Genomic DNA, 12,602 nt, shown 5'->3' with positions numbered 1-12,602 from the left:
TTTCAAAAAAAACAAAAAAACTCACCAATTATGTTTTCCAGGGTGCCTCCACCTACAATTGAAAACAATAGCTAGGTATTAATGTAAAATGTATTTTGTCTAAACCATGTGTAGTATATTTGCTGGCACTGGTGTGAGGAATGGTTGTCAATGATAATGAGGACAATATAAAAAAGCCAGTAATAGATAAATCCATCAAAAGAGAAACCGGTCCCGAGTTAAGTCTACCGAAACCAGTAATCACATGGGGAACGGGGAAACATTTCTTGAAATCACGTTGCTCAGAGCTATAAATGATACAAAAAACATCGTTTTCTTAAAATATATAATTCATAAACGAAATATATCGAAGGTAAAGTTAAAGACATGGGCAAAACGGAAAAAGTGACAAAGTCAAATATATTTATAAAATGAAATAAACGTTTTAAAACTGATAGAAAACAATTGTACAGGAATCTAAATTCAATCAATTTCACTAATGAGAACAAAAATCCCATCATGGATTCCAGTGAATGGTTTTGGAAGCACTTGTGATCAATTACATATCAGAAACATTTTCAACACTGTAGATTTACGTCACAGTAGATATTGATCTTTTGGCGATGAGTATATATACGGCAGCTCCAACCTCGATGAACCAAGGGTAGATGATAATGTTCACCCGAAAAGGTCGCTTTGTGTGTGTTTCTTTGAACAAGACTACGGCACTCAGGCCCTTTCGGTATTCAAAACTTGTATTCAAAACTGTTCCCTTGTATCCAAATGGAATTACTCATTTCAGCTTCCTCGTGGATACAGAGCATGTTCCGCCTTGGTTGTGCAAAAGTCGAACAATACGTCTCCCCGTGACAGATATAACGGTAACCTCTCATCGTATTGGATCGACTACAGAAAAACGTATGACTGTACCCAAAGAATGGATTTTGAGATCACTGGAATGGATTCTCGTACCTCCCTCGGCGATTGTTTGTTATATTGAAGTCTTTAATGAATTACTGGTCTACTAGAGATGTATTCGCAAAAGCAGGTGCTGACTCCACCAATATCTATGAGAAGATGAATATGTATGTCAAGATAATTCTTATAGTCATTTGTTTTTCTGTTTGATACTGTGAGAAAGCTTGTTATCCAGGGCCTAGATTTCCAAAGCTCTCTTAGCGCTAAGATAGTCGTAAGTGCAATACATTAACATTAACTTATGACTATCTTAGCGCTAAGAGAGCTTCGAAAATCTAGGCCCCGGACTTCAGCCCAGACCCCCTACACCGCTTACATGGATGACCAGTCACTGATTGCCAAGGGAATTTACCCAATACAAATAATCACTTTATTTTAGATTCGACAGTTGCAGCATTCTTCAACTGTAATCTGGAACATTTCCCTATGAAGGTCACTACCTCTCTTTCCATACGACCTATGCGTTTCTTTTTCGGTAGAGTATAGCTGTGCATTAGTGAACGTGACAGGTCGCCGTAAATCATCACACTTAACGAAACAACGCATGATTCTGGTTTCAGTCTTGTGCAACTTTCTGATTCCAGGCTGCGAATACGTTTTTTACATGAAATAAACAAAATCGCTCGACAAGTTTGGAATGCGGAATATTTGAAAATGTCCCGCAAGGAGTTATGCGTCACAAACATGTGCACTCCAACTGGGTACAATGTGCCTTGTAAAACCGAGGCGACGCCAGATAATTTACAAGCGGGGTAACTGCTGTCGAACTTGTGAAGTGGACGGGAGGTGGGGGTGGATTTGGGTGATAAGAAACAGTACGATAGAAAGCAACCACTCAACGTCCAACAGCGCAGGTAAACGTTTAGAGGCATGAAAATGTTTCTTTTCATTGTCACGGTTCTGTTTTGCGTATCAACAAATTACGACAACATATGAATTAGAACATAGCTTAAGAGTCCAGTTAAATACGGATTGGCATTTCAAAAAAAAACTCGGTGTAAGATATGTCACCTTAACAGGAGCTCAGTCAGATTATCTTGGATGTTTTCCATGTATACTGACGCGTCCCTGCAAAACTGTCTATAGTGAAACAATATTGACACAAATATGTTTATTTAATTTCACGTGCTCTGATCGTTATCTAAAGTCAGTGAGTGATTTGGGGTTTACGCCGCTTTTATCAATATTTCAGCAATATCACGGCGGGGGACACCAGAAATGGGCTCCACACATTGTACTCATATGGGGAATCGAACCCGGGTCTTCGGCGTGACGAGCGAACGCTTTAACCACTAGGCTACCTTACAACCCCCGGGTATCTAGAGTATGCATAAACAGTATATAACACTTTCCCATTACTTAACACCATCCCCTAGCCTGGGGACAAGATGATGAAAGCAACCCGTATTCAACTAACCTGAATTGTAAGCAGCCATGACGGCGACGACAAACCGACTCGTCAACAGGGTAAAGCTGATATAACACGACTGATAATTCTGTGGCCCTGCCTACTCCTGATTATTTCCTTGTCTGGGGGAAATTTACAACATACGTCAACAAGTCAGGGTAAAGATCATGTTGCACCTTGTTTCCTGTTCGAAACTCTAAACAGGTGATAACAGCGGACATGCATTTTACTTTCAGGACAGCCACAGTGAAAATGAAACACGCACTCACATGCACCGGTCTGACATAAGACTGCTGTTTATTAGGCCCACATGCAGATACGTGACTTGCTTTGTTTGAAACAATCATATCACAAACGTGTCCATGTATACTGACTCCGAGCCGACCAGTCCTTGTTGTACCCATTAATGCCGAACGCCAGGTTGGTCCCTGCCTGGTGCTCGGCATTAATGGGTACAACAAGGACTGGTCGGCTCGGAGTCAGTATAATGTGTCTGAGTGGGGTATTCATGCTTCACTGCGGCGTGGTATCTCAGTGAGCTATAAAACCAGCTTAAATGTGGGCTAGTACAAGCAGCCACACACACACACACACACGCATGCACGTCGTCATATGAGCGAAATATTCTCAAGCACGACTCTAAACCCAATTTCACCTCACGTCACCCCCATGTATGTCTTAATTTGTCATACACAACATGGCAATACACCAGTAAAGGGTACTGCCGTAGGAAGGGTGGTGTGGGGTAGGGATTGGTGCGTTGTGGACTGGTGCTCAAAGGATGGTATTTTAACAGTACCACTTCATGTGAGCTTCAACCGCTCAGTCCACGGATCCAAAATGACAAACTTGCACCTGGTGTGAGGTGTATGTCAAATATATGGTCCTAAAGGTGCCGTCAGATTTATGGCGCCGAAGGTGCCGTCAGATTTATGGACCTGAAAATTATGCCTAATATATGGACCTGAAGGTGTCGTCAGTTGCATGGATCTCACGATGCCGTCAGATGTATGGACCTGAAGGTGCTGCCAGATGCATGGACCTGCAAATGCTATCTAATATATGGACCTGAAGGTGCCGTCAAATTATGGCCCCGAAGGTGCCGTGAGATGTATGGACCTGCACATTCTGTCTAATATATCGATCTGAAGGTGCGTCAGATGTATGGACCTCACGATGCCGTCATATGTATGGACTAGAAGGTGGTGTCGGATGCATGGACCATAAGGTGGTGTCGGATGTATGGACCTGAAGGTGGTGTCGGATGTATGGACCTTAAGGTGGTGTCGGATGTATGGACCTGAAGGTGGTGTCGGATGTATGGACCTGACTGTAGTGTCGAATGTATGGACCAGAAGGTGGTGTCAGATGTATGGACCAGAAGGTAGTGTCGGGTGTATGGACCTAAAGGTGGTGTCAGATGTATGGACCTGACTGTAGTGTCGATTGTTTGGACCTGAAGGTGGTGTCAGATATATGGACCTGACTGTAGTGTCGATTGTTTGGACCTGAACGTGGTTTCGGATGTATGGACCAGAAGGTGATGTCAGATGTATGGACCAGAAGGTGGTGTCGGATGTATGGACCAGAAGGTGGTGTCGGATGCATGGACCAGAAGGTGGTGTCGGATGTATGGACCAGAAGGTGGTGTCGGGTGTATGGACCTAAAGGTGGTGTCAGATGTATGGACCTGACTGTAGTGTCGATTGTTTGGACCTGAAGGTGGTGTCAGATATATGGACCTGACTGTAGTGTCGATTGTTTGGACCTGAACGTGGTTTCGGATGAATGGACCAGAAGGTGATGTCAGATGTATGGACCAGAAGGTGGTGTCGGATGTATGGACCAGAAGGTGGTGTCGGATGTATGGACCAGAAGGTGGTGTCGGATGTATGGACCAGAAGGTGGTGTCGGATGTATGGACCTGAAAGGTGGTGTCGGATGTATGGACCTGAAGTGTCGATTGTCGGGACCTGAAGGTGGTGTCAGGATGTATGGACCTGAAGGTGGTGTCGGATGTATGGACCTGAAGGTGGTGTCGGATGTATGGACCTGAAGGTGGTGTCAGATGTATGGACCTGAAGGTGGTGTCGGATGTATGGACCTGAAGGTGGTGTCGGATGTATGGACCTGAAGGTTGTGTCAGATGTATGGACCAAAAAATGGTGTCGGATGTATGGACCTGAAGGTGGTGTCGGATGTATGGACCTGAAGGTGATGTCGGAGGTATGGACCTGAAGGTGGTGTCATGTGTATAGTCCTGGAGGTAGTGTCAGATGTATGGACCTGAAGGTGGTGTCAGATGTATGGACCAGAAGGTGGTGTCAGATGTATGGACCAGAAGATGGTGTCAGATGTATGGACCTGAAGGTGGTGTCGGATGTATGGACCAGAAGATGGTGTCAGGTGTATGGACCTGAAGGTTGTGTCAGATGTATGGACCTGAAGGTTGTGTCAGATGTATGGACCTGAAGGTGGTGTCGGAGGTATGGACCTGAAGGTGGTGTCAGTTTTATGGACCGAAAGGTGGTGTGAGATATATGGACCTGAAGGTTGTGTGAGATATATGGACCAGAAGGTGGTGTCCGAGGTATGGACCTGAAGGTGGTGTCATGTGTATGGACCTGAAGGTTGTGTCAGATTTATGGACCAAAAGGTTGTGTCAGATGTATGGACCTGAAGGTAGTATCGAATGTATGAACCTGAAAGTAGCGGCGAATGCATGGAGGTGGTGTCAGATTATGAACCTACTGATGGTGACAAATACATGCTGATATTACTGCCAAATTATCAACTTGCAGCTGATTTTATATTGACAGGAATATATCAGACACGGGATGGCTTCAGTTCACACACTCAAACAGTGAATCGAACAGTTTATCAGAAAATCTTATATAGCATATTGCAATGTCACAATACAAATGATTGGAAAAATCAGTTTTCACACAAGTGATGAAGGTCCCTTTAATCAGACATCATCTGTACCCTAACTTGTCAGCTTAATGTATAAGGAAGTGAACGTGTATGAGATAACGCCTCTCACCTGTGTCAACCATGCATGTACATAGCGTGAGTGACAGTAATGTCAGTTTCCTTCCATCATGAATTATACTTTAATCCCTAGGCTGTCACATGTCCGTCAGCAAATGATACGGCCTCCGAGCGAAACAAATAATTCACAACCGAATAACATCAGAAGTTGATTCATGTTCTTCATTCCATCTTAGAAACCAGCTGACTGATGTCAGGTACGGAATGCAGACTGTTAACAAGTGACGCCAATTTCAGAGACCATCCCTAATTGAATTTTTTAAAAGCGATTAAACTGATGTATTGATTTATTACACGTCTTCCTGGTGAAGATGTAAAACCTCCGGATACGTCCACTCTTTCTCCCTTTTTACCTATCGTTTATCTGTTCGTATCCATGAGAGCGTATACATTTGTACAAGCATACGTCCGCTCTCATATGCATTCTGTGGTAACCGGTATACAATACATGTATACGACAGTCATTGTAGCATTGCAATTGGTTGATTGGAACGGAGTATGCAAAGCATAACATCAGTGTGTGGAGAATGATTATAACTCTAGGACAAAAGAAACTAATATATCTATGTCTGATGATGAGTAAAAATGAATGAAACAAGCACTCGTTTTCCGATGGTTATGTATTTGATATGGGTACCATTGTCCTGTTTTGGACTAGCCACGTTAACGATCTGACAGGTGTAGTATGTTTTGTCAAATACGTGTGTGTATATGTGTGTGTGTTTGTGGTTGTACAAGGTGCATTGTATGTGAAAATATGGATATTTTCAATAGTGGTATATGAGTGGGTATATAAATTATACATCTGTACAGGAATATGATTATGACGTCATTTCCGGTTACAAATGTAATATTTTCAATGGATCAAGTAAACAACTTTACGAACAAGACCATATGAAATGATTACATTATTTGACAATTACGCTCGAACACATAGAGACATTGGTCACATGAACGGTTCAACAACGTAATTGAGCGTTAGACACAGCCTCCACACATTCGTTCAAGTGTAAGTAGCGTTTCCCAAACCGATTTGGTGTTTTTCCTTCACGTCTTGTGTGTAATTCGTAAACGAATTTGGCACACAGAATAACATAACAGTTGTTATAAAAATATAGGTTAGATTTATTTAAATTAAAGAACTTGCTATATACATGGAAATGTCAAATAATTACACAATAATTATGTAGTTTTCTGAATGATTCTTTCTGATGATTGTATCTGGTTACATTGCTGAAACAATGATATTGCAACCTCCGATTATAACTTAGGGCTGCCTCATCTTAGGAGAAATATATTACATATAAACATATCATACATTATAGTATGGACATTGTAGTATCTCTCACATATTGACATGGATATAGACGAGACACGAGTGTTGTATTTTTAAATTAAAAACCGTGCATGTAATTCATATTGGATTCAACATGTACATCAAAAGTAGTACTGCAAAATATCAATTTTATCTGTCACAGATATGCATTTGTGTGAAACATTATATATACATTCAAATATAGATGTATCACAGATTTCAGCTTATCGCATATAAACATAGATAGTGCATCTGTATTCATTCTGACATATGTATGTTTCACAAACAAAACCAAAGAAAAGTCCATATACATATTGTTTGTATCTCACATTACCAGAGTGCATACATATAGCATTATAGCATCTGGTACATTTAGAAATTCAATCCAGAACAATCCGTGCAGAATTCATGCAGAAATATGTTCATAATTCATTCGGTCTGTAGTGAGTGTGCATGATCGTAGATTCACACGCTACTGATGTCAACATCTGAACGAATATTATTAAGAACAAAGCCATGTCAATAAGCATAAGACAGATCTCTAGAGATATCATCACAAATATGCATAGGAAAGGCTGTTATGAAATGGATAAGTTGGCTGTCAAACTGTCAACTTGCATGGTGGGGTGGGGATTGGGCGGGGTTAGTAGTTATGGGGGTGGGCGTAGTAGGGTACATATGTCTGTACTATATTACACATGATTAGACTGACTTCGAACGATGCTATATGCAGCAGACACAATGTCAATTACACAGGCATGTATAACTATCTGCAAGTCAACCTATGCCACGTATTCGTCCAGTGATACATCTGAGAGTTTGTAATGTAATACACATTAGATCCAAAACTTCACACAGTTGGGATAATGATTCACAGTTTGTCAACAACTCTGCTGAACTTCTTGAGGTCACCAAAGGGCAGCTGAAGATTAGTCAGCAGATAGTTGAAGTAAAACTCGGGTGCCTGAACGGATAAAAGGTATAGGTTATTTTCCGATCACAGCCCAGTATTGAAGCGAATTCCTGAGGTGAATGGGAATTTCAGAATCATATGATAAAGTTTGTCATATAATCTCAGTGCTGGTACCAGACACAACATGAATTTGGAAAAACATGAAACTTCTCTTGTGGAACGAGGCATTCAAAGCATTAATTATCTTACATCAGTCACCAGCATCTGAAACGTTATCATATTAACACCTCCTAATCATACAATGTTATCCGTAATTATGGGAAAAAAATAATTTTCGTTTGATATTGTTCTGTCGTTCGTGTTTTTGTAGAAGTATACAGAGGAAGAGTATGTTTGTTTGCTTTTAAACGGCGCTCTCGGCAATATTCCAGCCACATGATAATCGAGTCTGGACCAGAGAATCCAACGATAAACAGCATGAGTATTGATATACGTAATTGGGATACAATGACATGTGTCAAGTCAGACTGACCATACGATCCCGTTAGTCGCCTCTTTCGACAAGCATGGATTGCTAAAGATCACTTTAACCCTGATTTACATAAGTAAGGACTCATATCATGGTGCTTGGAACCAAACTTTGGCGATAACTTAATTCCAGCTAAATTGGAAATACGCTGTTTCGACATCCCGTATATTTAGTAATAGATTTCAACAAGCCTTCCTGCTTACCCTGTGAGATACTTCACGCAGAAACAATAGATCATCCCCAGTCTGTTTGCGTAGCAACGAGTCACTGAAACAAAAGGAAATCAGTTCTGGTTTGGTTCATTTAGCTTAATTCAATGATCACTCTCTCTTTTCATATTTCTGGTTGTACTTCACAAAGGGACCGTTCATAATTTATGGCTAGGGGGGTGATGATGATTTTATGGGGGGTCACCCAATTTGTTCTGGGGAGCTAGGGGGTCATCAATTTTGTACACACGTACTAGGGTGGGGTCAGCAATTTGTACATAAATATGTGTGTAAAATTATGCTTAGAAATTATGGGAAGGGAAGGGGGGTAATTGATTTTGTACATGACCTGCAGGGGGTTACTTATTTTGTACATAACTTTTAGGGGGGGGGGCATACACATTGTACATGCTTCTCCATAAAAATCATCATCACACACACACCCACACACACCCCACCCCTAGCCATAAATTATGGACGGTCCCCAACATACATTTATCCGACATTTGCCATCCCGTACTATGGATATACGGAATCCGAGTGAAGACGCCGTAAGAACGGCACATACTATGGCAATCTTCAGACAAGTAAATACCAAGGATATATGTACTTTGTTAATCCTGTCTTCGTGAGCCAATTCTGGACATCCTTCACTGACCAGTCAGCAAGTGACCGACCCCTTGCAGCGGCAAGGGGAGCTGCTTTCACAACGGGAACTATCTTAGTCTCACCCTGGAGATAAAAACAACAACTGTCTGTGTTATACAATATCACACATAGACAATTCGTAATTAATAACAAGTCGAACAATACGTCTCCCCGTGACAGATATAACGGTAACCTCTCATCGTATTGGATCGACTACAGAAAAACGCATGACTGTACCCAAAGAATGGATTTTATCATCACACTTAACGAAACAACGCATGATTCTGGTTTCAGTCTTGTGCAACTTTCTGATTCCAGGCGGCGAATACGTTTTTTTACATGAAATAAACAAAATCGCTCGACAAGTTTGGAATGCGGAATATTTGAAAATGTCCCACAAGGAGTTATGCGTCACAAACATGTGCACTCCAACTGGGTACAATGTGCCTTGTAAAACCGAGGCGACGCAAGATAATTTACCAGCGGGGTAACTGCTGTCGAACTTGTGAAGTGGACGGGAGGTGGGGGTGGATTTGGGTGATCAGAAACAGTACGATAGAAAGCAACCACTCAACGTCCAACAGCGCAGGTAAACGTTTAGAGGCATGAAAATGTTTCTTTTCATTGTCACGGTTCTGTTTTGCGTATCAACAAATTACGACAACATATGAATTAGAACATAGCTTAAGAGTCCAGTTAAATACGGATTGGCATTTCAAAAAAAAACTCGGTGTAAGATATGTCACCTTAACAGGAGCTCAGTCAGATTATCTTGGATGTTTTCCATGTATACTGACGCGTCCCTGCAAAACTGTCTATAGTGAAACAATATTGACACAAATATGTTTATTTAATTTCACGTGCTCTGATCGTTATCTAAAGTCAGTGAGTGATTTGGGGTTTACGCCGCTTTTATCAATATTTCAGCAATATCACGGCGGGGGACACCAGAAATGGGCTCCACACATTGTACTCATATGGGGAATCGAACCCGGGTCTTCGGCGTGACGAGCGAACGCTTTAACCACTAGGCTACCTTACAACCCCCGGGTATCTAGAGTATGCATAAACAGTATATAACACTTTCCCATTACTTAACACCATCCCCTAGCCTGGGGACAAGATGATGAAAGCAACCCGTATTCAACTAACCTGAATTGTAAGCAGCCATGACGGCGACGACAAACCGACTCGTCAACAGGGTAAAGCTGATATAACACGACTGACAATTCTGTCACCCTGCCTACTCCTGATTATTTCCTTGTCGAGGGGAAATTTACAACATACGTCAACAAGTCAGGGTAAAGATCATGTTGCACCTTGTTTCCTGTTCGAAACTCTAGACCGGTGATAACAGCGGACATGCATGTTTACTAGGGACAGCCACAGTGAAAATGAAACACGCACTCACATGCACCGGTCTGACATAAGACTGCTGTTTATTAGGCCCACATGCAGATAACGCCAGGTTGGTCCCTGCCTGGTGCTCGGCATTAATGGGTACAACAAGGACTGGTCGGCTCGGAGTCAGTACACATGGACACGTTTGTGATATGATTGTTTCAAACAAAGCAAGTCACGTATCTGCTTGTGGGTCTAATAAACAGCAGTCTTATGTCAGACCGGTGCATGTGAGTGCGTGTTGCATTTTCACTGTGGCTGTCCCTACAAAAAGACGACCTGTCACGTTCACTAATGCACAGCTATACTCTACCGAAAAAGAAACGCAAAGGTCGTATGGAAAGAGACGTAGTGACCTTCATAGGGAAATGTTCCAGATTACAGTTGAAGAATGCTGCAACTGTCGAATCTAAAATAAAGTGATTATTTGTATTGGGTAATTTCCCTTGGCAATCAGTGACTGATCATCCATGTAAGCGGTGTAGGGGGTCTGGGCTGAAGTCCGGGGCCTAGATTTTCGAAGCTCTCTTAGCGCTAAGATAGTCATAAGTTAATGTTAATGTATTGCACTTACGTCTATCTTAGCGCTAAGAGAGCTTCGGAAAGCTAGGCCCTGGATAACAAGCTTTCTCACAGTATCAAACAGAAAGACAAATGACTATAAGAATTATCTTGACATACATATTCATCTTCTCATAGATATTGGTGGAGTCAGCACCTGCTTTTGCGAATACATCTCTAGTAGACCAGTAATTCATTAAAGACTTCAATATAACAAACAATCGCCGAGGGAGGTACGAGAATACATTCCAGTGATCTCAAAATCCATTCTTTGGGTACAGTCATGCGTTTTTCTGTAGTCGATCCAATACGATGAGAGGTTACCGTTATATCTGTCACGGGGAGACGTATTGTTCGACTTTTGCACAATCAAGGCGGAACATGCTCTGTATCCACGAGAAAGCTGAAATGAGTAATTCCATTTGGATACAAGGGAACAGTTTTGAATAAAAGTTTTGAATACCGCAAGGGCCTGAGTACCGCAGTCTTGTTCAAAGAAACACACTCAAAGCGACCTTTTCAGGTGAACATTATCATCTACTCTTGGTTCATCGAGGTTGGAGCTGCCGTATATATACTCATCGCCAAAAGATCAATATCTACTGTGACGTAAATCTGCAGTGTTGAAAATGTTTCTGATATGTAATTGATCACAAGTGGTTCCAAAACCATTCACTGGAATCCATGATGGGATTTTTGTTCTCATTAGTGAAATTGATTGAATTTAGATTCCTGTACAATTGTTTTCTATCAGTTTTAAAACGTTTATTTCATTTTATAAATATATTTGACTTTGTCACTTTTTCCGTTTTGCCCATGTCTTTAACTTTACCTTCGATATATTTCGTTTATGAATTATATATTTTAAGAAAACGATGTTTGTTGTATCATTTATAGCTCTGAGCAACGTGATTTCAAGAAATGTTTCCCTGTTCCCCCTGTGATTACTGGTTTCGGTAGACTTAATTCGGGACCGGTTTCTCTTTTGATGGATTTATCTATTACTGGCTTTTTTATATTGTCCTCATTATCATTGACAACCATTCCTCACACCAGTGCCAGCAAATACGCAGTATTAAACATGTTGAAGATATACTACACATGGTTTAGACAAAATACATTTTACATTAATACCTAGCTATTGTTTTCAATTGTAGGTGGAGGCACCCTGGAAAACATAATTGGTGAGTTTTTTTGTTTTTTTTGAAACTGTATTCGTAAAAATGTATTTGACGACTAGAACTACCAATTCCCTTACACATATTTTGCATCTAAAACAAGCGGATTGTACAAACAGAAGTCTCGACCTTTCTACAGATTGGCCTTTACTCTGTGAATGTTCATGTACAAGTGAACTGACATAATATGCTGAACCACACTGGTAGGGTGCGGACCCGGCAAGATCTTATCACAAACGAAGAAAGATTTCTGGCACATCTTACTCTGCACAGTGAAAATTAAACGTCTTAAACCCCTTACAGTTTGTACAACATGGGCCTGTCTCTGATTTCGTGGTCTCGTTTCTTTTCTATGGTGGAGTGGCCGTGTGGTTACAGTAGTTTCTCCCTGAAGGCCACGATTCTGAAGCTTTTACTTGTCTTCCCAGCCTT

General features: G+C 41.3%; 1 long non-coding RNA gene across 1 annotated transcript; it reads right to left on the bottom strand.

Moving 5' to 3' along the window:
- Positions 1–7,623: 7,623 nt before the first annotated feature.
- LOC124282551 lies at positions 7,624–10,250 on the bottom strand. Its single transcript, XR_006900186.1, has 4 exons — positions 10,183–10,250; positions 8,993–9,114; positions 8,377–8,440; positions 7,624–7,695 (listed from the first exon to the last, which is right to left on the bottom strand). It is a non-coding gene; the product is annotated as an uncharacterized LOC124282551 (long non-coding RNA).
- Positions 10,251–12,602: the final 2,352 nt, after the last annotated feature.

The sequence above is a fragment of the Haliotis rubra genome, unplaced genomic scaffold, assembly GCF_003918875.1.
Source record: "Haliotis rubra isolate DU_JTF1 unplaced genomic scaffold, ASM391887v1 Scf3, whole genome shotgun sequence".
Classification (NCBI taxonomy): domain Eukaryota; kingdom Metazoa; phylum Mollusca; class Gastropoda; order Lepetellida; family Haliotidae; genus Haliotis; species Haliotis rubra.
The sequence above is the reverse complement of the archived record's forward strand: the minus strand, read 5'-3'. Positions and strand labels throughout refer to the sequence as shown.